Source organism: Podarcis liolepis, assembly GCF_965112155.1.
Source record: "Podarcis liolepis genome assembly, chromosome: 1".
Classification (NCBI taxonomy): domain Eukaryota; kingdom Metazoa; phylum Chordata; class Lepidosauria; order Squamata; family Lacertidae; genus Podarcis; species Podarcis liolepis.
The window spans coordinates 132,444,294-132,471,784 of record NC_139554.1 but is presented as its reverse complement, the minus strand read 5'-3'; the positions used below and the strand labels follow the sequence as shown (position 1 = coordinate 132,471,784).

The 27,491-nt window shown below is 46.1% G+C and overlaps 1 long non-coding RNA gene across 1 annotated transcript in view; it reads right to left on the bottom strand.

Moving 5' to 3' along the window:
- The window catches only part of LOC310693619, a 159,279-nt gene that overhangs the window by 49,832 nt on the left and 81,956 nt on the right, over positions 1–27,491 (bottom strand). Inside the window, exon 2 of the long non-coding RNA XR_014519276.1 lies at positions 5,244–5,330. This is a non-coding gene — a long non-coding RNA (uncharacterized lncRNA). The remainder of the gene's footprint in view (positions 1–5,243; positions 5,331–27,491) is intronic.

Genomic DNA, 27,491 nt, shown 5'->3' with positions numbered 1-27,491 from the left:
AGAAAGGTGACGGTGGTTTTCCTTGCTGCATCCCCTTTGCTGGGTTGCTGCGCTGTAGGAACCACCGCTTGAGGCTTCATTTGGCTGCTGGCTGGGCTTTCTGCCTTTGGCTCGGAGGGGCTCAGAAGTTGAACATTACTGTCCTCCTTGGAAAATCCCTTATTTTGGCTGCTGGTCCCTTATTTTCAAGGCTGCTGGTCCATTATTTTCAAATCTGTAAGTTGACAGCTATGGGCAGAGACATGAGAAGGCATCAGAGAAGGGAGGGAAGGAAAGAGGGACAGAGGCCAGTGTTGCCCACGGCAACCCTGACCACCCTTCAAGGCACCCCAGGGTGCCACGGCACACTGGTTGAAAACCACTGGCGTAGGTGGTGTAGAAAGTAATTGGGGAGAAAGGAATGTATTTTTGGCTGCTCTTGAAGCCACAGACTTTGCATCTGGTCACAGTGTTAGGAAAGGAGGGAGGAAGTAGGCATTCAAATGAGGCCCTTTTAGATGCTATGCAGGTATTGGATTGCAGGAAGGGTGCCTAGAAGCAGCAGCATGAAAATGACTGATTTGCCTTCCCTGGTCAACTCTCAGCATTCAGCAAGAGGAATTCAAATGCATACTGGAAATTTAGCTTTGCAGTGTTAATTTAGGTTCCTGTTCTGCCGACCCGGTGCCACAAATCCACTTGAAAACAAATGAACATCAGAAAATGGTGTGGAGATGCACTAGAAAGTGTGGGGCGATTGATTAAGGAGAAGATCTTATAAACAGCACAGAATGAAATCAGGATGACCGTTCCGTCTCATATAAGTAAAGGTAAAGGGACCCCTGACCATTAGGTCCAGTAGTAGCTGACTCTGGGGTTGCGGCGCTCATCTCGCTTTACTGGCCGAGGGAGCTGGCGTACAGCTTCCGGGTCATGACTAAGCCACTTCTGGCAAACCAGAGCAGTGCACGGAAACACGGTTTACCTTCCCGCCAGAGTGGTACCTATTTATCTACTTGCACTTTGACGTGCTTTCGAACTGCTAGGTGGGCAGGAGCAGGGACTGAGCGATGGGAGCTCACCCCATCACAGGGATTCGAACCGCCGACCTTCTGATAGGCAAGTCCTAGGCTCTGTGGTTTAACCCACAGCGCCACCCGCGTCCACCCACGTCCACAGCACCACCCGCGTCTTGTATAACCTCCCTGCAAACAAATCACAACCCATAAAGACCGGACCTAGTTTAACCTCCATGTAGACCTTGTGTAGCACGAATGCTCCATAAGCAGGGTGTCTGGAGCAGCCCTCTGAAAACATAAACAGCGGCTGTTTCCCAAATCATCCTTAGGCAAAACACACAGGTTCCTTGCTGGGTGGAAAACAGGAACAGAAACATCACTTTGAAGAATTAAAAAGGTAAACTGCAATTTCACGGGCAAGGCAATTAGCCAAGCGGGAGCGATTCTCAGCATAAACCTGGCATGAGTGGCTAATCTAGAACAAGATTCTTGTCCCATGACAACTTATTACCTGATTTGTTTCCTTGCAGTTTTTACCCTGTCTGCCCCCCTATTTTTGTTGGAGACAAGTTGGAGGGTATGCAGTTATGCGACCCCCCCCCCCCCGAACCAAGGAGATAAGTAACTATACAACTTTTAGAAGACACCTGACGGCAGCCATGTACAGTGGTACCTTGGGTTACATACACTTCAGGTTACAGGCGCTTCAGGTTACAGACTCCGCTAACCCGGAAATAGTACCTCGGGTTAAGAACTTAGCTTCAGGATGAGAACAGAAATCGTGCTCCAGCGGCGCAGCGGCAGCGGGAGGCCCCATTAGCTAAAGTGGTGCTTCTGGTTAAGAACAGTTTCAGGTTAAGGACGGACCTCCGGAACGAATTAAGTACTTAACCCGAGGTACCACTGTATAGGGAAGTTTTCTCATGCTTAATGTTTTATTATGTTTTTATATATGTTGGAAGCTGCCCAGAATGGCTGGGGCAACCCAGTCAGATCAGCTGGGTATAAATAATAATAAAATAATAATAATAATAATAATAATAATAATAATAATAATAATAATAATAATAATAATTACAGTCATACCTTGGTTCTTGAACGCCTTGCGACTTGAACTCTTTGGCTCCTGAACACCGCAAACCCGGAAGTGTTACAGTTTGTGAACATTTTTCGGAACCCAAACTTCCGACACAGCTTCTGATTGAGTGCAGGAAGCTCCTGCAGCCAATCGGAAGCCGCGCCTTGGTTTTTGAATGTTTTTGGAAGTCGAACAGACTTCCAGAACGGATTCCTTTCAAGAACCAAGGTACGACTGTATTATTTTTATTGTTATTAGATAAAGGTAAAAGTAAAAACAGTCACTTACAGACACACTGTTAAGACCATATTCATGGAAGACAATATTACTTGACTGTGAGTGATCATGGGATGCGGGTGGCGCTGTGGTCTAAACCAGTGTTTCCCAACCGGTGTTCCGCGGCACACTAGTGTGCCGCGAGACGTTGCCTGGTGTGCCGTGGGAGGGAGGCGGGCGAGGCGGGCGGCGAGAGGCGGGGCGGCGGCGGCGAGGAGAGGCCGCCCAGCGCGGGGCTCTCGCCGTCTGCCTGCCTGGCTGCCTGCGTGGCGCTGATGTCACGGGGCTGTAACGTGCCCCACATAGGCACACGCGGGACGGCGAGCGAGCTCCCTCCCACATCCCATCGCCGCTCGCTTCGGCCGGCCTACTGGGCTGTCGCAGGCGGAAGGCCTGCGCATGCGCGAGGTTTTCGCGCCTTCGGGATTCCCTTCACGCCTTCCTCCTCCCGGGTCCTTGAGAGCGCGGGAAGCGGCAGCGCGAGACCGGCGTTGAGCCTGGTAGGTATTGCGCTTGCCAAGGCAGTCATTTGGGAAATGAAAACTTGCAAAGCAAGCAACCAGTTCAATCTGAAGTACGTGTATGCTTAATATCCTGTATCTGAAACCTGTTCTGCCCCCTCCCCCACACTTGGTGCCATTTTCATCTACACATGCAGCAGAGTAAGTTGACCCAGAATAGTACCAATTCAGATGGCAGATGGGAGAATGACAGTGCTGAATGCTTTCCCATGTAGAACAGTCCCTGCAAATAAAAACCTAGCATATTTGGAAGAGGGATGCTAGCCTAACCATTACCTTCTATGCTGTTACTATTTTTTTTTTTTTTACATAAGTAAAAAGTGACCTTTCCCCATCTGGCATGGTGGTGTGCCTCGAGATTTTTTTCATGAAACAAGTGTGCCTTTGCCCAAAAAAGGTTGGGAAACACTGGTCTAAACCACAGAGCCTAGGGCTTGCCGACCAGAAGGTCGGTGGTTCGAATCCCCGCAACAGGGTGAGCTTCCGTTGCTCAGTCCCAGCTCCTGCCCACCTAGCAGTTCGAAAGCACACCAGTGCAAGTAGATAAATAGGTACCTCTCTGGCGGGAAGGTAAACAGCGTTTCTGTGCCCTGCTCTGGTTTCGCCAAAAGCGGCTTAGTCATGCTGGCCACATGACCCGGAAGCTGTACGCCGGCTCCCTCTGCCAGTAAAGCAAGATGAGCGCCGCAATCCCAGAGTCATTCGCGTCTGGACTTAACTGTCAGGGGTCCTTTACCTCTTTACAAACAAGGCAAACTTTTTAAAAATCTCAAAAATGTGTAAATCTTGTGAGAGAGAGAGAGAGAGAGAGAGAGAGAGAGAGAGAGAGAGAGACTAGTCGCAAGTACTGTATAGCAGTAAATAAATATTGGGTTTTTAATTGGTATGAGCCTCATGTCAAGATGAAAACAATCTGATATTCCTTAAATGTAACATAGCCAGTATAAAGGTACAACCAATGCTTTTTTTCTGGGGGGTCGCAGGGGTATGCATACCCCTAAACATTTTGTGAATCTAAGTTAGGCCTCATTGAAGGGCAGTATTTCAATATGAGTAGGAAAATGAGAGTACCCCCTAAACATTTTTAAAGGGGGGAAAAAGCACTGGGTAGAGTCATCATATTGATCCATAGTTAAAAGTAGAAGTTGGCAAATGTGTTCTCATTTTTGCCCTTCAAAATATGGCAACCCTACAATCAGCTTTCTTACCCTAAACAATTGGCTTCCGCCGGCATTCCCAGTGGAACCGCTTGCTCAAATCCAGGTAACTTCCTTTCTGAGAAACAACATCTGGCAGAAGCATCTTCTTCCTCTCATCCAGCTGTTGCATGTGATGCTATCAGCATTTTTATTATTTTAAGAGATGCAGTTAGTTAGGCTTGAGTACAAAAAGTGTCAAACTCCCCTTTGCAGAGGAGATATTAATGTTTCCTACATGACTAAGTAAGAGAGCCACTTTCAAGAGATTCACTGCTAGTGAAAGGTGTGCAGTATTAAGCCAGCCATCTGTCTGGCAGGAAGCACCATGACAATTAAGAGATCATTTTCAAGAAATCTTCCCTGAGCACATAGCTCAAAGCTAACCAGTTGCTGGAGGCATTTTTCCGGCCTAATGAGAGAAGGGAAAGATAAGGGACCTGCACCCAATGCTAATCGTAGAGAAGTCCCATTGAAATTAATGCACATGAGAGACTTGGATGGGGTTGCCGTATTTCAAAAAGTGAAAAGTCGTTGGGCTTTTTTTATAGTTTGCCTGAAGTTGCTGCTTCTTTTTGCAAAATCTCAAAAAAAAAAATGATTTTTTTGAGCTATTTTTAATGAAAACCACCAAAAACGACACTGCCGATATGGGTTGCCATATGTCCAGATTTTCTTGGACGTTTCAGTTATTTTTGCCCGGACACTGCTTCCGACGGCTGATTGCCGGCTATGTCTGGAAAATTCCGGACATACGGCAACCCTAGCTTGGATTAATTTAATTAGATCTACTTGGAATGCACGTTAGTTAGATGCAACCAATGGCATATAAACAATAACAACCACCATAACGTGTGCATTCCTTTTTGCATGTTCGAAAACCTTTCCCATTACGTTCACCATCTTCATTGTGATGCCTCCAGGCCATTTTTTGGGATGGATTCCATCACATACCACAAATTTAGGTAAAGGTAAAGGGACCCCTGACCATTAGGTCCAGTCGTGGCTGACTCTGGGGTTGCGGCGCTCATCTCGCTTTATTGGCCGAGGGAGCCGGCGTACAGCTTCCAGTTCATGTGGCCAGCAGGACTAAGCTGCTTCTGGCGAACCAGAGCAGCGCACGGAAACGCCGTTTACCTTCCCGCCGGAGCGGTACCTATTTATCTACTTGCACTTTGACGTGCTTTCGAACTGCTAGGTTGGCAGGAGCAGGGACCGAGCAACGGGAGCTCACCCCATCGTGGGGATTCGAACTGCCGACCTTCTGATCAGCAAGTCCTAGGCTCTGTGGTTTAACCCACAGTGCCACCCGCGTCCCAACCACAAATTTAGGTTTGTACAATTAAAGTGGATTAAAGTGCTTTGCTGAATCTGTTATAAGAAAATAACCCACTTTAAAACAAACAAACAAACGGCAGAAGACTTTTTTGCACAGTCGTCCAAGAGTGTGCCGTTTCTATTTTGTCGATAATGCATGTATTTTATTACCTCCATAGTTCTCTCCACAGTGTGACACAGGAGCAGAAGAAAAGCTTGAGAGTGTCCTTGCCCGTTGCAAAAAACAGTACCATTTTCCTGCAACGCGTCTTCTTCGATTGGTTGACTTGACGCTTAATTTGTTAGATAACTTTTTTTTTAACCAAAGCTATGTTCAAAATGTGATGAAACTTTACTGCTAATTTTTGTAAGCTGCTGTGGGAAACGTTTTTGCTGGAGGAAGCCCAGCAAGTCCTATCTCCCATCCCAGCCGACAAGGAGTGCCTTACTGCCAACATTGTCCCGCAGGGGTGTTGAGAGACAGTGACCAAGGAGAACTGAACCTGCCTCCACTCCAGCTGACACACAGCCTGTTCAATCCTGCTTTCTAGATGCAAGATCCATCTGTGTACTTGCAGTGCACCTGACGTCACATGCTGATGTCCAGTTTGGGGGCAGGTGGGCATAGTCTAGGAAAATGGCCTGGCATGTCAAAATGGGCTAAATTTGTCCTGAGACTCCCCACCCCTGCCCTCAACCAGAACCCGGGCCTTTTCAACACTGGTTCCGGCCTGGTGGAACGCTCTTGTTATGTATTGAAGTTCTCACCCTGGGCCAGCAGGGGTATGCTGTAGATAGTTTTCACTCAGGTCCACATATGCAAATAGGAGATTGAAAGTGACGTTCAGTGATTGGCTAGTTACAGAAAGTTGTTACTGTTGCGTTGTAGTGGAGCTCTATATAAGCAGGCTGGCTGAACCCTTCAATTCAGTTCAGTTCTGGCCTGTGAATAAACAAGAGCTGTTTGAAGAATCGCTGTGTCGTCGGATATGTTCACCCACAACTTAACAGCTCTGTCTCATGAGACCAGGGCCCTGCAGGATCTGATTTCTTTCCAGAGGGCCTGTAAGACAGAGTGGTTTCACATGGTCTTTGGCTTGAAATCAACTTGATCCCCTCCCCCTCTTTCCTTTTTCCTTTCTCTTTCTGTGATGGAACTCCTATTTGGGGGCTTCCCTGGCTTTTTTCTGGCCCACGTAGGACCAGTCTGGATAGTTGGCCTTGGTGAAGATTTGACGTTTTCATCCCCAAAAAGTTTTTGATTGAAATGAGGCTGCATTTTAATGTTGTATTTTAATCTTGTTTTTAAGTTGTATTTTAATCAATTGTTTTTATACCTGGTGCTAGCCGCCCTGAGCCCAGTCTTGGCTGGGGAGGGCAGGGGTATAAATAATTTATTATTATTATTATTATTATTATTATTATTATTATTATTATTATTATTATTATTTCAAAATACAATATTGAAATAATATATACAATTTAGCTACCCAGTAGCTCAGTGTTTCCCAAACGTTTTTGGGCAACGGCACACCTGCTTACCGGAAAAAAATCTCGCGGCACACCACCATTAAAGCCCCGCCCCGTGACGTCAGCGCGCAGCGTCACGCGGGGGCGGGACGCACAAAAGTGAACGTTTTTTCCCTTCCCCTTGCCGGGGTGGGAGGAGGCAGCAGAGCGAGGGCAGCTGAGGCGGCGGCGGCGATAGCGGGCGGAGGAGGAGCCGTCGCCGGGAGTTGCTGCTGCTGCTGTTGCTGCTGCTGCCCGGACATGCCGGCCTCCTCCTCCTCCGCTGTCTCGCGCTCCTCCCTTTTGCGCGAGCTGCCCCGCCGCTCGGCACCACCACCGCGGAGCCGCCCCCGGCTCGACGCGGATCCTCGCCGCCGCCGCCGCCGCCTCTCGCCGCCCGCCTCGCCCGCCTCCCTCCCACGGCACACCAGCCGGTGTCTCACGGCACAGTAGTGTGCCGCGGCACACCGGTTGGGAAACACTGCAGTAGCTCACTTCTCCAGCCTCTCGGCGGATTTCAGGTACCTTTTAAAGGGTGCCAAATGATTTCACTAGTGATTCACTATCATATTCATTACTGTGGGATTTGTGCCACTGCTGTGTTCCTCGTCTTTGGCCTTAGGTGCCAAACTGTCTTGGGCTGGCCCTGCTTGCCTCAAGGCTCCTATACCCAAAACAAATTGTCCTGCCATTAACTTCCAGACTGCTGGAACCTGCTCCCTTCTTTAATTATGATGGTGCTGTGGGAGCTGATAGCAGGAGCAGAGAGCCTGCCTGCACCACAAGACCCTCTGAGCCTCAAGGAAGGAGAAATCTGCTCAGCATCTCTTCCCTGCACCATCAGCCCCCACTTTTCAGAGAGTTTTGCTGGCGTGGAGAGGAGCCGCCAAGTGCCGACCCTTCTTATGACCCTGAGTAGTGTAGCCAAAGTTGTACTACTCACCTTAGAATCATAGAGTTGGAAGAGACCACAAGGGCCATCGAGTCCAACCCCCTGCCAAGCAGGAAACACCATCAGAGCACTCCTGACATATGGTTGTCAAGCCTCTGCTTAAAGACCTCCAAAGAAGGAGACTGCACCACACTCCTTGGCAGCAAATTCCACTGTCAAACAGCTCTTACTGTCAGGAAGTTCTTCCTAATGTTTAGGTGGAATCTTCTTTCTTGTAGTTTGGATCCATTGCTCCGTGTCCGCTTCTCTGGAGCAGCAGACTTACCTTATTGTATGCTTGTAAAACGTGGACCACTTATAAACGCCATCTCCAACTCCTCGAAAGATTCCATCAACGGTGTCTCCGAAAATTCACCTGGGAAGGCAGGCGAACTAACACCAGTGTACTGGAAGAAGCAAAGATCACCAGTGTCAAAGCAATGATTCTTTAACATCAACTTCGTTGGACTGGTCATGTTGTGCGGATGCCTGATTATCGTCTTCCAAAGCAACTACTCTATTCCGAACTTTAAAATGGAAAGCGTAATGCTGGTGGTCAGCAAAAGAGGTTTAAAGACTCTCTCAAGGCAAATCTTTAAAAATGTAGTATAAACACCGACAACTGGAAAGACCGGCCTGTGAGTGCTCCAATTGGAGAACAGCCTTTACCAAAGGTATCATGGACTTTGAAGACGCTCGAACTCAGGACAAAAGGGAGAAACACGCTAAGAGGAAGGCACGCTTGGCAAACCCTCACCGTGATCAACTCCCGCCCGGAAACCTATGTCCCCACTGTAGAAGGATGTGTGGATCCAGAATTGGTCTCCACAGTCACTTACGGACTCACTGTTAAAACCGTGTTTATGAAAGACAATCTTACTCGGCTATGAGGGCTCACCAAAGTAGAAGAGGAAGCTGAAGTACTTTTAGACTCTGGACTTTTGTCTTACATGTCCCCTCGGCCACCAGCTTTTGGTTTTAGCAATGTGTGCTACAGGAGTCTCCAAGCTCTCTGTAAGGTAAAAAGGTAAAAGGTCCCCTGACCGTTTAGTCCAGTCGCAGAGGACTCTGGAGTTGCAGCGCTCATATCGCTTTACTGGCCGAGGGAGCCGGCGTTTGTCTGCAGACAGCTTCTGGGTCATGTGGCCAGCATGACTAAGCCGCTTTTTGGCAAACCAGAGCAGTGCACGGAAACGCCGTTTACCTTCCCGCCAGAGTGATACCTATTTATCTACTTGCACATTGACATGCTTTCAAACTGCTAGGTTGGCAGGAGCAGGGACCGAGCAACGGGACCTCACCCCATGTAAACATCCCCTCAAAGATCCACAACGCAGGAGACTGTTCCTCTTGCTCCCTTCCTGTTTACATTGGCTAATGGCATGAATTGTCCATTCATGTCGTGAATTGGCAGGACACACAAGGAAGGAGAAGAGGAATCTGGCCCAGGGTGCCAGCCCAACTGGTACACAACTGGTACACAACACAAAAAGGCAAGATGGGGAAGGGTCATAATGTGGTAAGTCGGCCCTAGTGTCTTGCAGGGGGGCCCTCCTCATTTTATTGAGTCTTGCCCTGAGCTCTTTCCTCAAATTCTTGCCCTGACAGTGCCAAGGATGCCTCAGGGCTTCCAACAACCGCATGAAAAGAGGCTCCTTTTTCATGAAAATGACGTACTGGTGGTATTTAACACCTATAAAACTAGCAAAGATGTATAGAACTGCTTCAAATGTATGTTGGAAATGTAAGGAGACTGAAGGCACCTTCTTCCACATGTGGTGGACATGCAAGATAACAAAAGCATTCTGGGAAAGGATATATAATTAGTTGGAAAAAAAATGTTTAAAATAACATTTGGGGGCGAAACCAGAGGCTTTTTTACTAGGAATTTTAGGTGCGGAGATGCTAAAGGAGCAGAAATGATTATTTCTGTATGCAACGACAGCAGCGTGGATATTACTGGCCCAGAGATGGAAAGAAGATAAAGTCCCGACCAGCGATGAATGGCTGATGAAGATGATGGACTACGTCAAAATGGCGAAATTGACCAGGAAAATCAGAAACCAGAAAGAGAAGACCTTTGAGAAGGGATGGGAAAAATTCACAATGTACTTAAGGGAACACTGTAAACAACTCAAAACTTTAGTAATGTTTGTAATGTACTAAAAACTAAGAAAAATAGAGAAAATAAGGGAAAGAGTGGGAAAAGATTGAAAATCACTACCATGGAAGGGTGAAGGGGAGTTAAAGGATCCAGGAAATTCTAAATGGTGGTGATGATGTTTATTGTTTGAATTTAAATTTAAATAAAAAAGATTTATTTTTTAAAAAAGCAAAGAGGCTCCCTTGATAGAGGTCAGCAGGAACTCCCTAGAAGTCAAAAGCTGCATACACACAGCATGTGTGAAACACATTTAAGGCACATTACTTTCTCCAAAAAATCGGGGAATGACAGGTTGTTAAGGGTGCCGGGAACTATAGCTCTGTGAGGGGTAAACTACAGTTTCCAGGATTCAAGGTGGGGTGGGGTGGGCAAAGGAACATAGCCAGAGAAACAGCAAGAGTGGGTGGCAATTTGACACCTAACATGACAAAGGGAGAAACAGCAAATGTTTTGGCTCGGATGCCACAAAAACCAAAGGGTGCATGCTAAGCCCTTTGTTGGCAAATAATTATTATTTTCCTAAGGGGTTTCGTGGAAACCCTTTGCCAAACTTGTCAGGCAAGTAGTGCAAGGCACTGATTAACCAATTATTTTAGTGCCAAGGGCAGTGCCAACCTCAGCAGTTTGAACAGTTTCTCCTCTTCGACTTGGGCTCAATGGAGGTAGCTTGATGCCTTTTCCCAGACAATTCTTCACATAGTCAACAAAAGCCGAGACAGTGCTATGTGTCATGTAGACTTGATGGGATATTTTTTTAAAAATAAAAATAAACTTGTATATATTCAGCCCTTCCTCCAAAGCACTCTTAACAAATAGATGCTCCCATTTTATCTTTACAGCAAACCAGTGGAGAATGTTAGGCAGAGAAATTCTGGCTTGGACAGAGCTAACCAGAGAGAACTTCATGATGGAGATGGTATTTTTACCTGGGTCTTCTCAGTCTGTGGCTGGTACCCACAACATACATTTAAAGCGTATTTGAAGCACATGACTTCCTCCACCAAAGTATCTTGGTAACTATAGTTTTTGGTTTTTAAACATATTTTTATTGCAGATTTCTTGGTTTACAAAAGTACAGTGGTACCTCCGGTTAAGAACCTAATTCATTCCAGAGGTCCGTTCTTAACCTGAAACTGTTCTTAACCTGGGGTACCACTTTAGCTAATGGGGCCTCCCGCTGCCACCGCACAATTTCTGTTCTCATCCTGAAGCCGCCGTTTACCTTTCCGGCGGAGCGGTACCTATATATCTACTTGCACTTTGACGTGCTATCAAACTGCTAGATTGGCAGGAGCAGCGACAGAGCAATGGGAGCTCACCCCGTCGCGGGGATTCGAACCGCTGACCTTCTGATCGGCAAGCCCTAGGCTTAGTGGTTTAGACCACAGTGCCACCTGCATCCCAATACATTTCTAAAAGGTAAAGGGACCCCTGACCATTAGGTCCAGTCGTGACCGACTCTGGGGATGCGGCGCTCATCTCACTTTATAGGCCAAGGGAGCCGGCGTACAGCTTCCGGGTCATGTGGCCAGCATGACTGAGCCACTTCTGGCGAACCAGAGAAGCGCACGGAAACACCGTTTACCTTCCCGCCGGAGCGGTACCTATTTATCTACTTGCACTTTGACGTGCTTTCGAACTGCTAGGTTGGCAGGAGCAGGGACTGAGCAATGGGAGCTCACCCCATCGCGGGGATTTGACCCACCGACCTTCTGATCGGCAAGCCCTAGGCTCTGTGGCTTAGACCACAGTGCCACCCGCGTCCCAATACATCTCTAGGGGCCCCCAAATAGCTCTCTAGCATCACTTTTGGAAGACCCCTAGATGCCTCCCTAGATGCCAAGACGGTGTAACTGGCAGAGATAAAAGGGGGGGGTGTCTTTGAAGGAGGTGGCTAATTCACTGAGCCAAACTCCACCACCCCCGCCTCCCCTCCCAATTTGGCATCACCCACCGTCTTTTTAATTCCCAGTTCTGCTTGCTGCCTCATCCCTTTGACATCCAGACAATTGCAGCTATTTAGGCAACTCCTCAGCCACCTGCCAGCGGCCATTCTTATGCACGTGGGCAGAAAACGAATCACAATGCAGAGAGCAGCTACTCCGCTGAGAAGCAAAGTTCTTCCCCCTCTCCTCCCCCCCCATAATGTTTTTATTAATTTCGAAAACTTTTACAAATCTACTTAAAATTCAATATATATATTTCTTTTAAAAATTGACTTCCCATCCTTACCTGTGTTGTGTTTCTGTTCCCACCCTGTACCAACTGCTTTATATAACATATTAATACAAATATCCTCTCTTTCACTCTCTTTCACTCTCATCCACTCTGCTGCTCATAATTCGAATCCTGCAGTGTTTTCATTTGACTATAGCAGTTCTTCAGATGGTCTCCACTATTCCTTATCTGAAGAAGTGTGCATGCACACAAAAGCTTATACCAAGAACAAACTTAATTGGTCTCTAAGGTGCTACTGGACAATTTTTTATAGACCGGTATTTCGACTGCGTCAGACCAACACGGCTGAATCTATTCCTTAAACAGTTCGTCTCTTTTATCTCTTATTTTTGCTGTCGATTTTGCTGTTTCTACACAGTCTGTTAACTTTTGAAGTCATTATTCCTTGGTTGGTACTTCTCCTTCTCATACCTGCGAACATTTCTCTGGTGAAAATAGGGACGTCCCATTCCATAATGATAATTTTACTATTTATACCCCACCCATCTGACTGTGTTCCTCCAGACACTCTGGGTGGCTTCCAACATATATAAAAACATCATCATTCTTATTCTTATTATATAACATAATAAAACATTAAACATGAAAAAGCTTCCCTATACAATAATTCACAAAGGAAACAGTTGAAAAGAAAGAAATTAAAAAGCCGATATCAGGGTGAAGGAAGTCAAAACTTTATGTAATTTATATTTATGTGGTGTAAATGTTGACGTTTCGTTGGTTGTAACTTTTATTGTCATTATTTAATTTTTAATTTCTTTTTATTGCTGTATATTGTTTTTGTTTTGTTTTCCAGTTTTGTTGTTGTTCCGATGTATCATACACACACACACACACACACACACACACACTTAAAAAACTTCTCTTAAGGAGGCTTGGGTGTTGGATAACTCCATACCCCCCCAACGTTTATCTGATGAAAATAAGGACGTCCTAAGGAAAAGTGGGACATTCCGGGATCAAATCAGAAACTGGGACGGCTTCTCTAAATTGGGGACTGTACCTAGAAAATATGGACACTTGGAGGATCTGCATTCTTTCCATTTCATTTCTGTGAGTACAGTGGTACCTCAGGTTAAGTACTTAATTCGTTCCAGAGGTCCGTCCTTAACCTGAAACTGTTCTTAACCTAAAGCACCACTTTAGCTAATGGGGCCTCCTGCTGCTGCTGCGCCACCAGAGCACGATTTCTGTTCTCATCCTGAAGCAACGTTCTTAACCCGAGGTACTATTTCTGGGTTAGTGGAGTCTGTAACCTGAAGCGTATGTAACCTGAAGCGTATGTAACCCGAGGTACCACTGTACAGGATTAAGGCTGCTGTTTTTGCATACATAAATAGTTTGACCATCTTTTTCGGGGCAAAGTTTTGACAGAGCAGGGGCCTTTTTTTCTTTTTGCTCCTCCTGAATGCAGTCAGGATACCAGAAAGGCCATCTTTATTGTGAATTCCACAGTGGACTCCTGCCAGGTCTCCAGGAAGCATAATGACTTCTGCAGCCATTCTTGGCTGCTGAGTCAAGCAACCGTAAGAGGAACGGTTAATATGACGAGGATGTGCAATAAACCTTACAATTGCGCTGAATAACGCAATGAAAACAAAGATGGCAACACCAACTCACTGACCCAGACAAATGGTGCCGGCTTTGCCTAATCCCTCTCCGCTATAACGGCGGATCGTCATCGTTAGTAAACAGTAAAAGTGTCCTGCCTAAGAATGGTGACTATATGACTGTGTCCTTTGGGAAGAATTTTTACTACATGCTGCATAGCTAGCTACCAATCTCCTCTTCCCCCCAAAAAACAACAACACTAAAGATACTAATACTATATCGCATCACCAAAAAAAAAGATGCAATAATTTACCTTTGAAGACGGAAGCGGGTGGCGCTGTGGGTTAAACCATAGAGCCTAGGACTTGCCGATCAGAAGGTGGGTGGTTCGAATCCCCGCGACAGGTGAGCTCCCGTTGCTCTGCCAAACTAGCAGTTCGAAGGTACTGTATTTTTCGCTCTATAACACGCACCAGACCATAACATGCACGTAGTTTTTAGAGGAGGAAAACAAGAAAAAAAATATTCTAAACGAAATAGTGGATATATGATTTTTGTGGTTCATGCTGTGGCCACAGACATGTGATCTGACAGTGAGTTTGGAGTAGCCCAATGCAAAAATCCTGAGGATCCATGTGGATCCATGCTTTGTAACCACGGAGGAGGGAAGGAAGGGGAACCATGGATCCTCTGCTCACGACTGCAGCAGATCCCCCCCATCACCCACAGGCATTCGCTCCATAACACACACAGACATTTCCCCTTACTTTCTAGGAGGAAAAAAGTGAGTGTTATGGTGCAAAAAATACGGTATACTAATATAACTTTGAGAAATCTCTTCCATTTTAAAGAATGGACACAGTCCTACATTGCCAGAGGTGCAAGTGTGAGAAAAGTGAATCCATAGTCAGAAATTTCTTCTTTTTTCTTAAAAACTTTATCCTGAAACTGGTCACCCCAATGAGTGAGTTGCCTTTCTGTTTTAAAACCATAGCTTCTTGGTTCAGCCAGCGTTTGAATACCCCTGTTTGATATGTTTTTCCTCGAACCAATTTGAAAAGGTACGCCATGGGTAAGCTGAGGTGTGTACACTTCAGACAGCCACTGCCCATGGGCAGACGGCAGCTTCGTGGAACTGGAATTGTGGTTTGCAAGTGGGAGAAACAAATCAGGGAATGTGAAATGGGTACAGACAACCCCATCCTCTCCATGGTATATACGGCAATGGAAAAATGCAGTTTGAAACACAGCGCTACGGAAGGAGGAACAGGCTGGCAGATGACCTCACTGTGGTTCATGGCAGATTTAGAAAGATGGAATAAACATCTTAGGGACGTGGGTGGTGCTGTGGTCTAAACCACTGAACCTTGGGCTTGCCGATTGGAAGGTTGGCGGTTCAAATCTCCGTGACGGGGTGAGCTCCCGTTGCTCGGTCCCTGCTCCTGCCAACCTAGCAGTTTGAAAGCACGTCAAAGTGCAAGTAGATAAATAGGTACTGCTCTGTTGGGAAGGTAAACGGCGTTTCCGTGCGCTGCTCTGGTTCGCCAGAAGCGGCTTAGTCATGCTGGCCACATGAACCGGAAGCTTTACGCTGGCTCCCTTGGCCAATAAAGCGAGATGAGCGCCATAACCCCAGAGTCGGTCACGACTGGACCTAATGGTCAGGGGTCCCTTTACCTTTACCAGGAACCTAACAGTGAGAGGCTTACACAAGCCTGCAACCCGTCAGCTTATCAACACTGAAAGCAAGCCCTGTCCGTTTGCAGGTTCGCTTCCTGGCAGGCAAGAGAGCCTTTCCTCTAAAACCTGGAATCTCATTTATTTGCAAATTGTTCCTTTTGGGCTTGTTGTGGCCTGGGACTTCTTATGCAACCCAAGAGGAACCAGAGAAGATCAGATGCAGCAATGGAATGCTTGCAAGTTGACGCATCCCCGCAAAGAAGCCGAGCAGACGGATGTGGAAGAGACCACGCACATGCCAGCCAAAACCAGATGCGTTGCCAACTGGAGAGGCAGCCTCTTCACTTATTTCCCCTCTCAGGAACAGCTGTGGGTGAAACAGTCGATGCATTCACTGTGAGTGCTGCTGGGCATCTGAGCCAAAGTGCCACTTGCCTCACTGTGACATGGAGCACAAGGCTTCATATGGTTGCAGCCCACATTAAAATCCTATGCAGATTTACCAGGCAGTAAGCCCCACTGAACTCAGTGGTAGTGTGGGATGTGATACATAAGTAGCAGTCAAGTACAACATTCCTTGTTTTCCTAGAGTGGACATGCAGGGAATGTTTGGTCCAGCCGGTCAAAAACTTCCTGTTTCCTCCTGGCTGGGACATTCTTCCTTTGCATGTGACTAGAGGTGGGCGTGACCTTACCTGTCCAGTTAACAAAAGGACAGGGCACACAGGGCACACGTCATTGGAGCAGCTTTTTAGGTAGAGATGCTCTGTTGGCTTCCAAACAACAAAGGAGACTGGGATTATCCCCCTATAGCTCCACATGTATATACTTTGTATATACTGAGTCTGCCTTCAGGGATCCAACTGTGAACTGAATGTGAGTAAACTACTTTTATATACTTTACACAAGATTGTGGCATATTTATTCTTTTAAGAGGGATATAAGGGAACTTACCAGGAACCTGGGACGCAGGTGGCGCTGTGGGTTAAACCACAGAGCCTAGGACTTGCCGATCGGAAGGTCGGCGGTTCAAATCCCCGCGACGGGGTGAGCTCCCGTTGCTCGGTCCCTGCTCCTGCCAACCTAGCAGTTTGAAAGCACATCAAATTGCAAGTAGATAAATAGGTACCGCTCTGGCGGGAAGGTAAACGGTGTTTCCGTGCGCTGCTCTGGTTCGCTAGAAGCAGCTTAGTCATGCTGGCCACATGACCCGGAAGCTGTACACCGGCTCCCTCTGCCAGTAAAGCGAGATGAGTGCCGCAACCCCAGAGTCGTCCGCGACTGGACCTAATGGTCAGAGGTCCCTTTACCTTTACCAGGAACCTAACAGTGAGAGGCTTACACAAGCCTGCAACCATCTACCCGTTGTGCGCTTAAAAAGGGGGATAATAATAATAATAATAATAATAATAATAATAATAATAATAATAATAATAATTTATTATTTATACCCCGCCCATCTGGCTGAGTTTCCCCAGCCACTCTGGGCAGCTTCCAATCAAGTGTTAAAAACAATACAGCATTAAATATTAAAAACTTCCCTGAACAGGGCTGCCTTCAGATGTCTTTTAAAGATAGGATAGCTGCTTATTTCTTTCACATCTGAAGGGAGGGCATTCCACAGGGAGGGTGCCACTACCGAGAAGGCCCTCTGTCTGGTTCCCTGTAACCTCGCTTCTCGCAATGAGGGAACCGCCAGAAGGCCCTCGGCGCTGGACCTCAGTGTCCGGGCTGAACGATGGGAATGGAGACGCTCCTTCAGGTATACAGGACCGAGGCCGTTTAGGGCTTTAAAGGTCAGCACCAACACTTTGAGTTGTGCTCGGAAACTCTGCTAAGTAAAGGAACCTGCTAGCGCAAGTTAGGAAGGATATTAAAAAACAATATATCCTCTCCTGCCTCCCTGAACATTCCCACAGAAAGTAGGCATGTAAGGGATTGCATCATTCCTAGTTGCCTCTTTCTCATTTGACGATAAAAGCTTTGTTCTGCGGCTCTTTGCAGTTTGATTTCTCCTGTACAGAACATTCAGAGTTTGTGAGCACAGTACCCCTGGAAATGTGGATCGATGGAGAGACATACGTAATTTTTGCAATGTTCCTCTCTAGTGGTTCAGCTAGGCTCAGGCACCTCTATCTTTGCAGTAGAAACAACAGAGGTGTGTGTCTTTCTATCCCGCTTCTTTTTCCTTGACGTGATAAACATCTTCCTCTCACCTAGTTTCAAAGGTGGGGCATCTCTTCTTGCCGACCTGAATTGGGCAGAGGGAAGCAATGCTCTCATGAGCCACTTTCAGTAAGTATTTTGCAGGAGGGTTTCAAGGGCATAGTGGAAATTTAGGTGTGCTAAATTTAGGTGGACTAAATCGCTCTGTTGTCCTGACAGAGCAAATACCGTATTTTTTCCACCATAACACTCACTTTTTTCCTCCTAGAAAGGGGAAATGTCTGTGCGTGTTATGGAGGGAATGCCTACGGGTGGCATGCCTACGGTTTTTCCTCCTCTAAAAACTACGTGCATGTTATGGTCGGGTGCGTGTTATAGAGCGAAAAATACGGTACATTGATAAAAAATCCCAATGGTATTTTGCTGTTAGGAAAGTGAAGAGGAAAATGTGCAGGATGGAATGGTGAACAAAAATATGTATAACCACTGAGGAAGCAAATTGGGATGAATTTGGGACGAATGCTCATTGTCATATAACCTTGTTGTTGTTTAGTCATTTAGTCGTGTCCGACTCTTCGTGACCCCATGGACCAGAGCACACCAGGCCCTCCTGTTTCCACTGCCTCCCGCAGTTTTGTCAAACTTATGCTGGTAGCTTTGAGAACAGTATCCAACCATCTCGTCCTCTGCCGTCCCCTTCTCCTTGTGCCCTCCATCTTTCCCAACATCAGGGTCTTTTCCAGGGAGTCTTCTCTTCTCATGAGGTGGCCAAAGTATTGCAGCCTCAGCTTCAGGATCTGTCCTTCCAGTGAGCACTCAGGGCTGATTTCCTTCAGAATGGATAGGTTTGATCTTCTTGCAGTCCATGGGACTTTCAAGAGTCTCCTCCAGCACCATAATTCAAAAGCATCAATTCTTCGGCGATCAGCTTTCTTTATGGTCCAGCTCTCACTTCCATACATCACTACTGGGAAAACCATAGCTTTAACTATATGGACCTTTGTTGGCAAGGTGATGTCTCTGCTTTTTAATATGCTGTCCCTTCATGGATCACTGCCTTGCCGTGGCGAAGGGGCTTGAATAACTCAGAGAAGCTATGAACTATGCCGAGCAGGGCACCCAAGATGGACAGGTCATAGTGGAGAGTTTTGATCAAGCGTGATCCACCTGGAGGAGGAACCGGCAAGCCACTCCAGTATCCCTGCCAAGAAAACTCCATGGACAAAGACAACAGGCATAGAACCTTACCTCAAACAAATCAGGATGAAAGCTCAATAAAGACCTGCTGTAATCTAACCCCTATGTAAGCTTTGTGCATGGCAGCTCATAGAATATTTGACTATGGCCTGGGAGACCAGGGTTCAAATCTCCCATTCAGACACAAAACTCACTGGGAGATCTTGGGCCAGTCTCCCAGCCTAGCCTAGCTCACAGGGTTCTTTGGGGGATTAAATGGGGTGGGGGAGAACCATGTAGTTGTTTAGAGGTGTGGTGGGATAGAACTATAATAAAATGAACAAGTAAACAGGTAATCTGTAGGAGCCCACAGTCAAATATTTCCCCAGCCTCAGAGCTAAGAGAATAAGCAGAAATAAGACTCTCAGCCACAGCCTGCAGAGCTTGAAATTCATGCCGGAAACTCGTGGTCTGGAACCAATAGATGGCTCTTGCAGTACCAGATAACACACATTTACAGCAAAAAGAAGACAATTTTGGGGCCATTGCACTCGCTTGGTGTTTGTAGAAGAGAGAGAGAGAATAACCAATATTTGGGTTATTTTGCAATTGATGTAATATGCAGCCTCAAGTGGAAGTTATACTGTGCCAGTATCCGCCAGTTATGCAACGCTACGTTCCTATTACATTTCTTGTCTTGCTTTCTAATAAAAGCTGGTGCGTTTGTGTGTGTGCCCTGGCCGGCAGCACTGTAGTCATCTCCCAACGCTAACGTAGAAAGTTGGTAATTCTGTAAGTCTGATTGTAGTTCCACGAAGCTAGCAAGAGATGACTACGCTAGGCTAACCTTGTTTATGATGCTAGAAGCAGAATTCTGAAGCGTCAATATAAGATGCAGCACAAATAAATTAATAGATTTAGTGGCAGGTTGATGCTTGCCTTATGATGCCACAATACTTAAAAAAATAAAATAAGAGGAGGAGGAGGAAAAAGTCAAGGAACCTACTCCTATCGCGTTCTACAACCCAACATCCCCCTGGATGCTATTCAAACAAACATTGTTCTTCCCTACAATGGCTGTCTATGGGCGATTTTCCTGGTAAGTCAACAATGCATTCCATCCTCGTGTTGTTTGCATTTCAATGGAGCAGCGACACACAGACAGGCAGAGAGGCAGGATCAGGCAATCTGAGAAGCACTGTAAAAATGTAAATAGGGCATAATGTAGCTATTTATACACAAGCAAATATGTCTCATTGCTCGGGATCTGACTGCTGCTATCTGCTATCTAAGGCAACCGACGTTTATTTCGTCCACAAAAATCCTTTGCAGATTATTTTTGTCTCCAGCGTCAACAATTCTTTGTTTGGTTTTTTTGTGATAATTGTTATTAAAGTTTCCCTTTGGTTAAAAATATGGAATGCTTCTGTGAGTTCTCCTTGCACAGGGGCCATGCTACTCTCTGTATCGTTCCAGTTTTAGAATATGTGCTGTTTATAAATATCCATAAGAATTATATATCCGGCATCATATATCTAAGATGTGTTGCAGGAATTTATGTATAGGTTGTGGGGGGGGGGGTAGCCCCTCCAGCAGATATCAGGCACATGCAGCCCACTACCAAAACCAGCACAATGACTTTTGTGACTTGTCCCCACAAAACACTTCATCACAGTTTCTTCCTATCTATTCAAAGGGCCTTTGCTGCATGATACTAAATGTAAGAATTCACTGATAAATGTATCTATGTACTGGCTCACTGGGAAAACTTCAGAAATTCATATAGACATGTCAGCTTAGCTACTCAGCAGCCCCTCTGCCTGAGGGATAATTCCTGGCATCCTGATACCTGAGTGCCAGACAGGTAGCCATTCCAGAAATAACAAACCCAGATGAAGACAAAAGGGTGTGATTAACTTGGATGGGAAACAGGGAAATGTAAATAGATTTTTTGTTACACTTGATGGATGTTTGGTGGAGGGCAAGGAGAACCATGGGACAGGGTCCAGGATGCTCAGACTACTGCCACCAGACCTCCCCTTTCGTGATGTAACCGTGATATATGAGTGATATAGTTTGGGGTGGCACTGTGGGTTAAACCACAGAGCCTAGGACTTGCTGATCAGAAGGTCGGCGGTTCGAATCCCCGTGACGGGGTGAGCTCCCGTTGCTCGGTCCCAGCTCCTGCCAACCTAGCAGTTCGAAAGCACATCAAAGTGCAAGTAGATAAATAGGTACCGCTCCGGCAGGAAGGTAAACGGCATTTCCGTGCGCTGCTCTGGTTCGCCAGAAGCGGCTTAGTCATGCTGGCCACATGACCCGGAAGCTGTATTGGCTCCTTTGGCCAATAAAGTGAGATGAGTGCCGCAACCCGAGAGTCGGTCACGCTGGACCTAATGGTCAGGGGTCCCTTTTATCTTTACTTTAACATGGGGATTAGCAGCTAATAAAAGTTTGGGGGCTCTTTTGTTCAGGACTTCCATCTTGTTCCACCTTGTGGCAGGTGGGAGTCCTGTTGCGACAGTCTTCAATAAAGACCAAGCCTACTGGCTGCTGTTTTGCTCTGGAATTCCTGGCTGGTGTCCTTGTTTTTTGTCCAAGGGAGCCCACAAATTTCTCTGTTAACAGATGGAATGTGTGTGTGTGTGTGTGTGTGTGTATTATTACTCTAGACAAATAACATGCCATATTTCAGATTTCATTTTGGCAAAATCATTGACCCCCCCCCGCCCTTTTTTCTTTTTGGCCAAAGTAGTGGAGCGTTTTTTGTTTTTCAGCTATTTTTAAGGAAATTTGCCCAAATCTACACTTCCGATATGAGTTGCCATAAGTCCGCATGTTCCAGGGCATTAAAGCAGCAATCTCCAGGAAATTCCGGACGTATGGCAACCCTACATGCATGGGTCAGCATGGTCAGGGTTAATGGATGATGGGAATAGTAGTCCAAAACATGTACAGCATTGGTTTTCTAGTGGTGGGTCACAGCCTGATCGAAAGGTGGGTCACAGCAGCAACACAGCCATCGTACAAATGTATGGTTAAAACAAATAGGCCCCCAACTGCCTATGCAGGCTAATAGTCTGACCTCAGTGGGAAAAGATTGAGGATAACTGATTTAGAGGGCAGGAAGTTTTTTTCTATTAAAAGAGGCCTGCTTCTTGGAAGAAAAGCAATGACAAACCTAGACAGCATCTTAAAAAGCAGAGACATCACCTTGCTGACAAAGGTCCGTATAGTTAAAGCTATGGTTTTCCCAGTAGTGATGTATGGAAGTGAGAGCTGGACCATAAAGAAGGCTGATCGCCAAAGAATTGATGCTTTTGAATTATGGTGCTGGAGGAGACTCTTGAGAGTCCCATGGACTGCAAGAAGATCAAACCTCTCCATTCTGAAGGAAATCAGCCCTGAGTGCTCACTGGAAGGACAGATCATGAAGCTGAGGCTCCAATACTTTGGCCACCTCATGAGAAGAGAAGACTCCCTGGAAAAGACCCTGATGTTGGGAAAGATGGAGGGCACAAAATGCTCAAAGGCCTGGAAACGATGCTTTATGAGGAACGGCTAAGGGAGCTGGGCATGTTTAGCCTGGAGAAGAGGAGGTTAAGGGGTGATATGATAGCCATGTTCAAATATATAAAAGGATGTCACATAGAGGAGGGAGAAAGGTTGTTTTCTGCTGCTCTAGAGAAGCGGACACGGAGCAATGGATCCAAACTACAAGAAAGAAGATTCCACCCAAACATTAGGAAGAACTTCCTGACAGTAAGAGCTGTTCGACGGTGGAATTTGCTGCCAAGGAGTGTGGTGGAGTCTCCTTCTTTGGAAGTCTTTAAGCAGAGGCTTGACAACCATATGTCAGGAGTGCTCTGATGGTGTTTCCTGCTTGGCAGGGGGTTGGACTCGATGGCCCTTGTGGTCTATTCCAACTCTATGATTCTATGATTCTACAAGGAGAAGGGGGCAACAGAGGCCGAGATGGCTGGACAGTGTTCTCGAAGCTACCAATATGAGTCTGACCAAACTGCGGGAGGCAGTGGAAGACAGGAGTGCTAAAAAGCACATCACCCTTCCTTTTAGGGCAAGCAGCGGCTAGTGTCACCGACCAAGGCCTGCGCCTTAGGCGAGGAGGTTTCCTTCGTATGCCGCCGCTGTCAACGTGGGACCGAAAAGGGTGAAGGCGAATGTCTGAGGGGAGAGGGTGGTGGGAGGGAATAAATAAGCCTTTTGTTTTGAAGGTTAAATAGCCAAAAATGCAGCTCAGAATGTTCCATAAAGGTTTTGCTTTCAGCAACACACAGCGCAGACAAAGCTGATTTCTCCTCTTTCGCTGGCCCCGTGACCTCGGAGTTTTATATGGCATTGCCTGGGAAGTCAGGGAACTCGATGGCTTTCCCAGGACATTCAGAGCTTTCCTGCTCTGGGCCTGCCTGAGTGGGGAGCAGCGGGGAGGGAGAGTTTTCGCCTCCAATTTAAAAATACCAGGGGGAGTTTACCGATTAATATTCATGAACAAGGAACAGTCTGCTTTTTGTTACCACGGCCTTTTCCCATGCAAGGTGGGTTCGGAGGGAGGAATAGATTAACACACACACACATCCTTACTGACACAAAGACTAACCACCTCTAGGATTACCAAAAGGCAAGAGCCAGCGCTCAACACAAGTGGTAAATATTTAACAGGGAAAGAGCTTGCTTCCTTTGCCCTCCCCTCGCCCCGATCTCCTTGCTTCCTTCTAATTTGCCGTATATATTAATCTCATTACTTCGTCTTTAAACAACGGGGCTGTGTTTTCCAAAATACCCGGGCTTCACAGAAAGTCTGGATATAGGAAGGGTGGTGTGTACACACACACACACAAAGACACACAACCTTTGCACTAGTAGCACAATGGATTGCGGTTCTTTGTATTGTTTTGGGGGTGGTTGTTTTTTAAATCATGACGGTACATTCCCCGTTGTAGCTAGGGAACAAGGATACCTCCGTTTGCCCCGAGACAAAACTTGTGGTGTAAATCAGGACTTTCTGTCTTTAGTGGGAGGGGGGCGGCAGAAGAATCCTAAATCAGGATAAAATACGGGTGGCAGCTGAATGAATAAAAGCCAAGGTTTTCAAAAGTGACAACTTTGGGGACACGCAGCTCCAAGAGGCTTCTTGCTTCTGATTTTCAGAAACGTCAAAAGACTTGCGGATTTCCCTTTAACTCTGTGCACCTCTGAAGGGAAGTCAGATCCGGATTTCAAAACAGTGACATTCAGAAAGCAGTGGTAGATAGGTAGCCGTGTTGGTCTGCCATAGTCAAAATAAAAAATTCCTTCCAGTAGCACCTTAAAGACCAACTAAGTTAGTTCTTGGTATGAGCTTTCGTGTGCATGCACACTTCTTCAGATACCTTGGTTGATGGACTTCCATTTCATGCGGCTCAATGTGGTGCCTTCCATGGTTCCAGTGGTAGATAGGTAGCCGTGTTGGTCTGCCATAGTCAAAATAAAAAATTCCTTCCAGTAGCACCTTAAAGACCAACTAAGTTAGTTCTTGGTATGAGCTTTCGTGTGCATGCACACTTCTTCAGATGCACACTTCTTCAGGTATCTGAAGAAGTGTGCATGCACACGAAAGCTCATACCAAGAACTAACTTAGTTGGTCTTTAAGGTGCTACTGGAAGGAATTTTTTATTCAGAAAGCAGTAAAGACTATTTGTTTTAAACCCTTGAGGCTGTCTAGAAGTTTCTGAATAAGACGCATTGTGACGTTCAGTTTAACTGGAGGGGTACATTTTGATTATTCGGGACACCTCAGTCCGCACTCTGTGTATTCTCATGTTTACCCCAACTTTGACAGAATTCCCAAGAACAGAGGAGCACACTACGAATTTAGAAATAACACACGGTGCACCCTTATCTTTGCAGATATCACAGAAGCATTTGCAAATCTGAATGTTCTCCTTGATCCTCTGACCCATGGGTAGGCAAACTAAGGCCCGGGGGCCGGATCCGGCCCAATCGCCTTCTAAATCTGGCCCGCGGACATTCCAAGAATCAGTGTGTTTTTACAGGAGTAGAATGTGTCCTTTTATTTAAAATGCGTCTCTGGGTTATTTGTGGGGCATAGGAATTTGTTCATCCCACCCCCAAATATAGTCTGGCCCCCCACAAGGTCTGAGGGACAGTGGACCGTCCCCCTGCTGAAAATGTTTGCTGACGCCTGACCATCACATGCAGAAAAGGAGCATATCAGGGAATAGGACTCTGATCTAGACTTCTCTGCTGCTTGTATTCTGCATGCAGGGAGCTTGAGGTGTGCAGCAGCAATATCCGCCACAATCCATTTCCCCTGCGGCAGTCTAAATTGGCACTGTCTGGGAACGTTTGTCTGCTACGGATCGTTGCCAGAAACTGCCACCTCAAAAGGGCTATGAGCAAAGTTCAGGCTTCCAACTGTTATAGCCGAGCCACCCAAATGAATTCTCCTCACTATGAAGCAGATTTGTTAAATCGAGGGTATAAGGCCTGGCCAGCAATCCCCTCTCCAGATATTTGCTTCCTTCCAATATACCAGGTTGGGACACAGGTGGCACTGTGGTCTAAACCACAGAGCCTAGGACTTGCCGATCAGAAGGTCGGCGGTTCGAATCCCCGCGACAGGGTGAGCTCCCGTTGCTTGGTCCCTGCTCCTGCACACCAAACAGTTCGAAAGCACGTCAAAGTGCAAGTAGATAAATAGGTACCGCTCTGGCGGGAAGGTAAACGGTGTTTCCGTGCGCTGCTCTGGTTCACTAGAAGCAGCTTAGTCATGCTGGCCACATGACCCAGAAGCTGTACACCGGCTCCCTCAGCCAGTAAAGTGAGATGAGCGCAGCAACCCCAGAGTCAGCCACGACTGGACCTAATGGTCAGGGGTCCCTTTACCTTTAATATACCAGGTGTGGGGAACTTTTGGTCCCCTGGATATTGCTGAACTACAATTCCCATCAGTCTCAGCAAGCATGACCAATGATCAGGGATGATGAGAGTTGACGTTCACCTGGAGGACCAAAAGTTCTCCACACCTCCTCTACACAACCACAGTTATATAGTGGGTATCACTCTGAAACTCACCTACAGACGGTACCTAACACCAAGAAAACTAGCGCTAATATGCCCAGGAACCGCACCAAAATGCGGGAGAGGGTGCACCTCCACAGGCACATACCTCCACATGTGGTGGGAGTGCCCCAAAATCCAACTATTCTGGACAACAGCCACACGAGAAATATGTAAAATAACTAAGCATGTATTAGAAACATCGCCACCTGACCCCATCTTCCCCCCTCCCCCCAATGTCTCAACAAATGAAACTGATTTGTAAAAAAGGTTCCATGGAAAAAATACGAGAGACATTACACTTACTTCTGTAAAACAAGAAAATCTTTTATATAGTGGGTATCACTTAAATCCAGCTTTGTTACATAGGACGGACACCTTCCATACTGGAAAACACTATCCTACATTCCATTTAGAAATTCATTTAACATTTGGGGGGTTTCTTTTAAGTTGGTTACATTCACCCTGATACTTGATCATCACCACTTCAGGGAGAATGTTTTAGAGGTGGAGAAGTTCACTTCCCCTTAAAGTCACGAAGAATATCGGACCTGCTCGTCTCAGAGGCTCGTTGTCAGGGAAAAAATGGGGGACTTAGAAAACGGTGCGATACAAATGATTCAAGTCTATACTGAAAAAGTTATTTCCCATATGCGGGGTTTGAAGTGTAAGAAAATATCAGGATATATTAAGAAACAGGTTGGAGAGGATAAAAATAGGTAAGACAGAAGCTTAAAATGAATTGCAATGTAATTTGAGTTGTAAATATCAATATTGGGTGAGTGGAAAGTCACCAGTTTTGTTGAACTGGAATATAATAGTTGAGGAACAAATGTAACTTTCTCTATGGAAAAAATGTAACTTTCTCTATGGAAAAAAAAGAATAAAATAGTTTTATTTATTTTTAAAGAAAACAGTGTGGTAGAAATGTAATTAACGGATAAATAAAAACCAGTGTACAGTGGCACCTTGGTTCTCAAACGGCTTAGTTGTCGAATAAATCGGCTCCCGAATGCTGCAAACCCGGAAGCAAGTGTTCTGATTTGCGAACGTTTTTCGGAAGCCAAACCTCCGACATGGCTTCCGCTTGAATGCAGGAAGCTCCTGCAGCCAATCGGAAGCCGCGCCTTGGTTTCCGAACGGTTTCAGGAGTCGAATGGACTCCCGGAATGGATTAAGTTCGAGAACCGAAGCACCACTGTATAACTGAAAGCAACTTACTTTGTTTCATAAACTTCCAGAGAAGTGAGTTGCATGATCCAGAATACAGGTGAAACTCGGAAAATTAGAATATAGTGGAAAAGTTCATTTATTTCAGTAATTCAACTTAAAAGGTGAAACTAATATATGAGATAGAATCATGACATGCAAAGCGAGATATATCAAGCCTTTATTTGTTGTAATTGTGATGATCATGGCATACAGCTGATGAAAACCGCAAATTAACAATCTCAGAAAATTAGACTATTAAATGAAATCAGCAAAAAAAGGATTGCAAATAGACCAATATTGGACCTCTGAGAAGTAGAAGCATGCAAATGTACTCAGTGCTTGGTTTGGGCCCCTTTTGCATCAATTACTGCCTCAATGCTGCGTGGCATGGATGTTA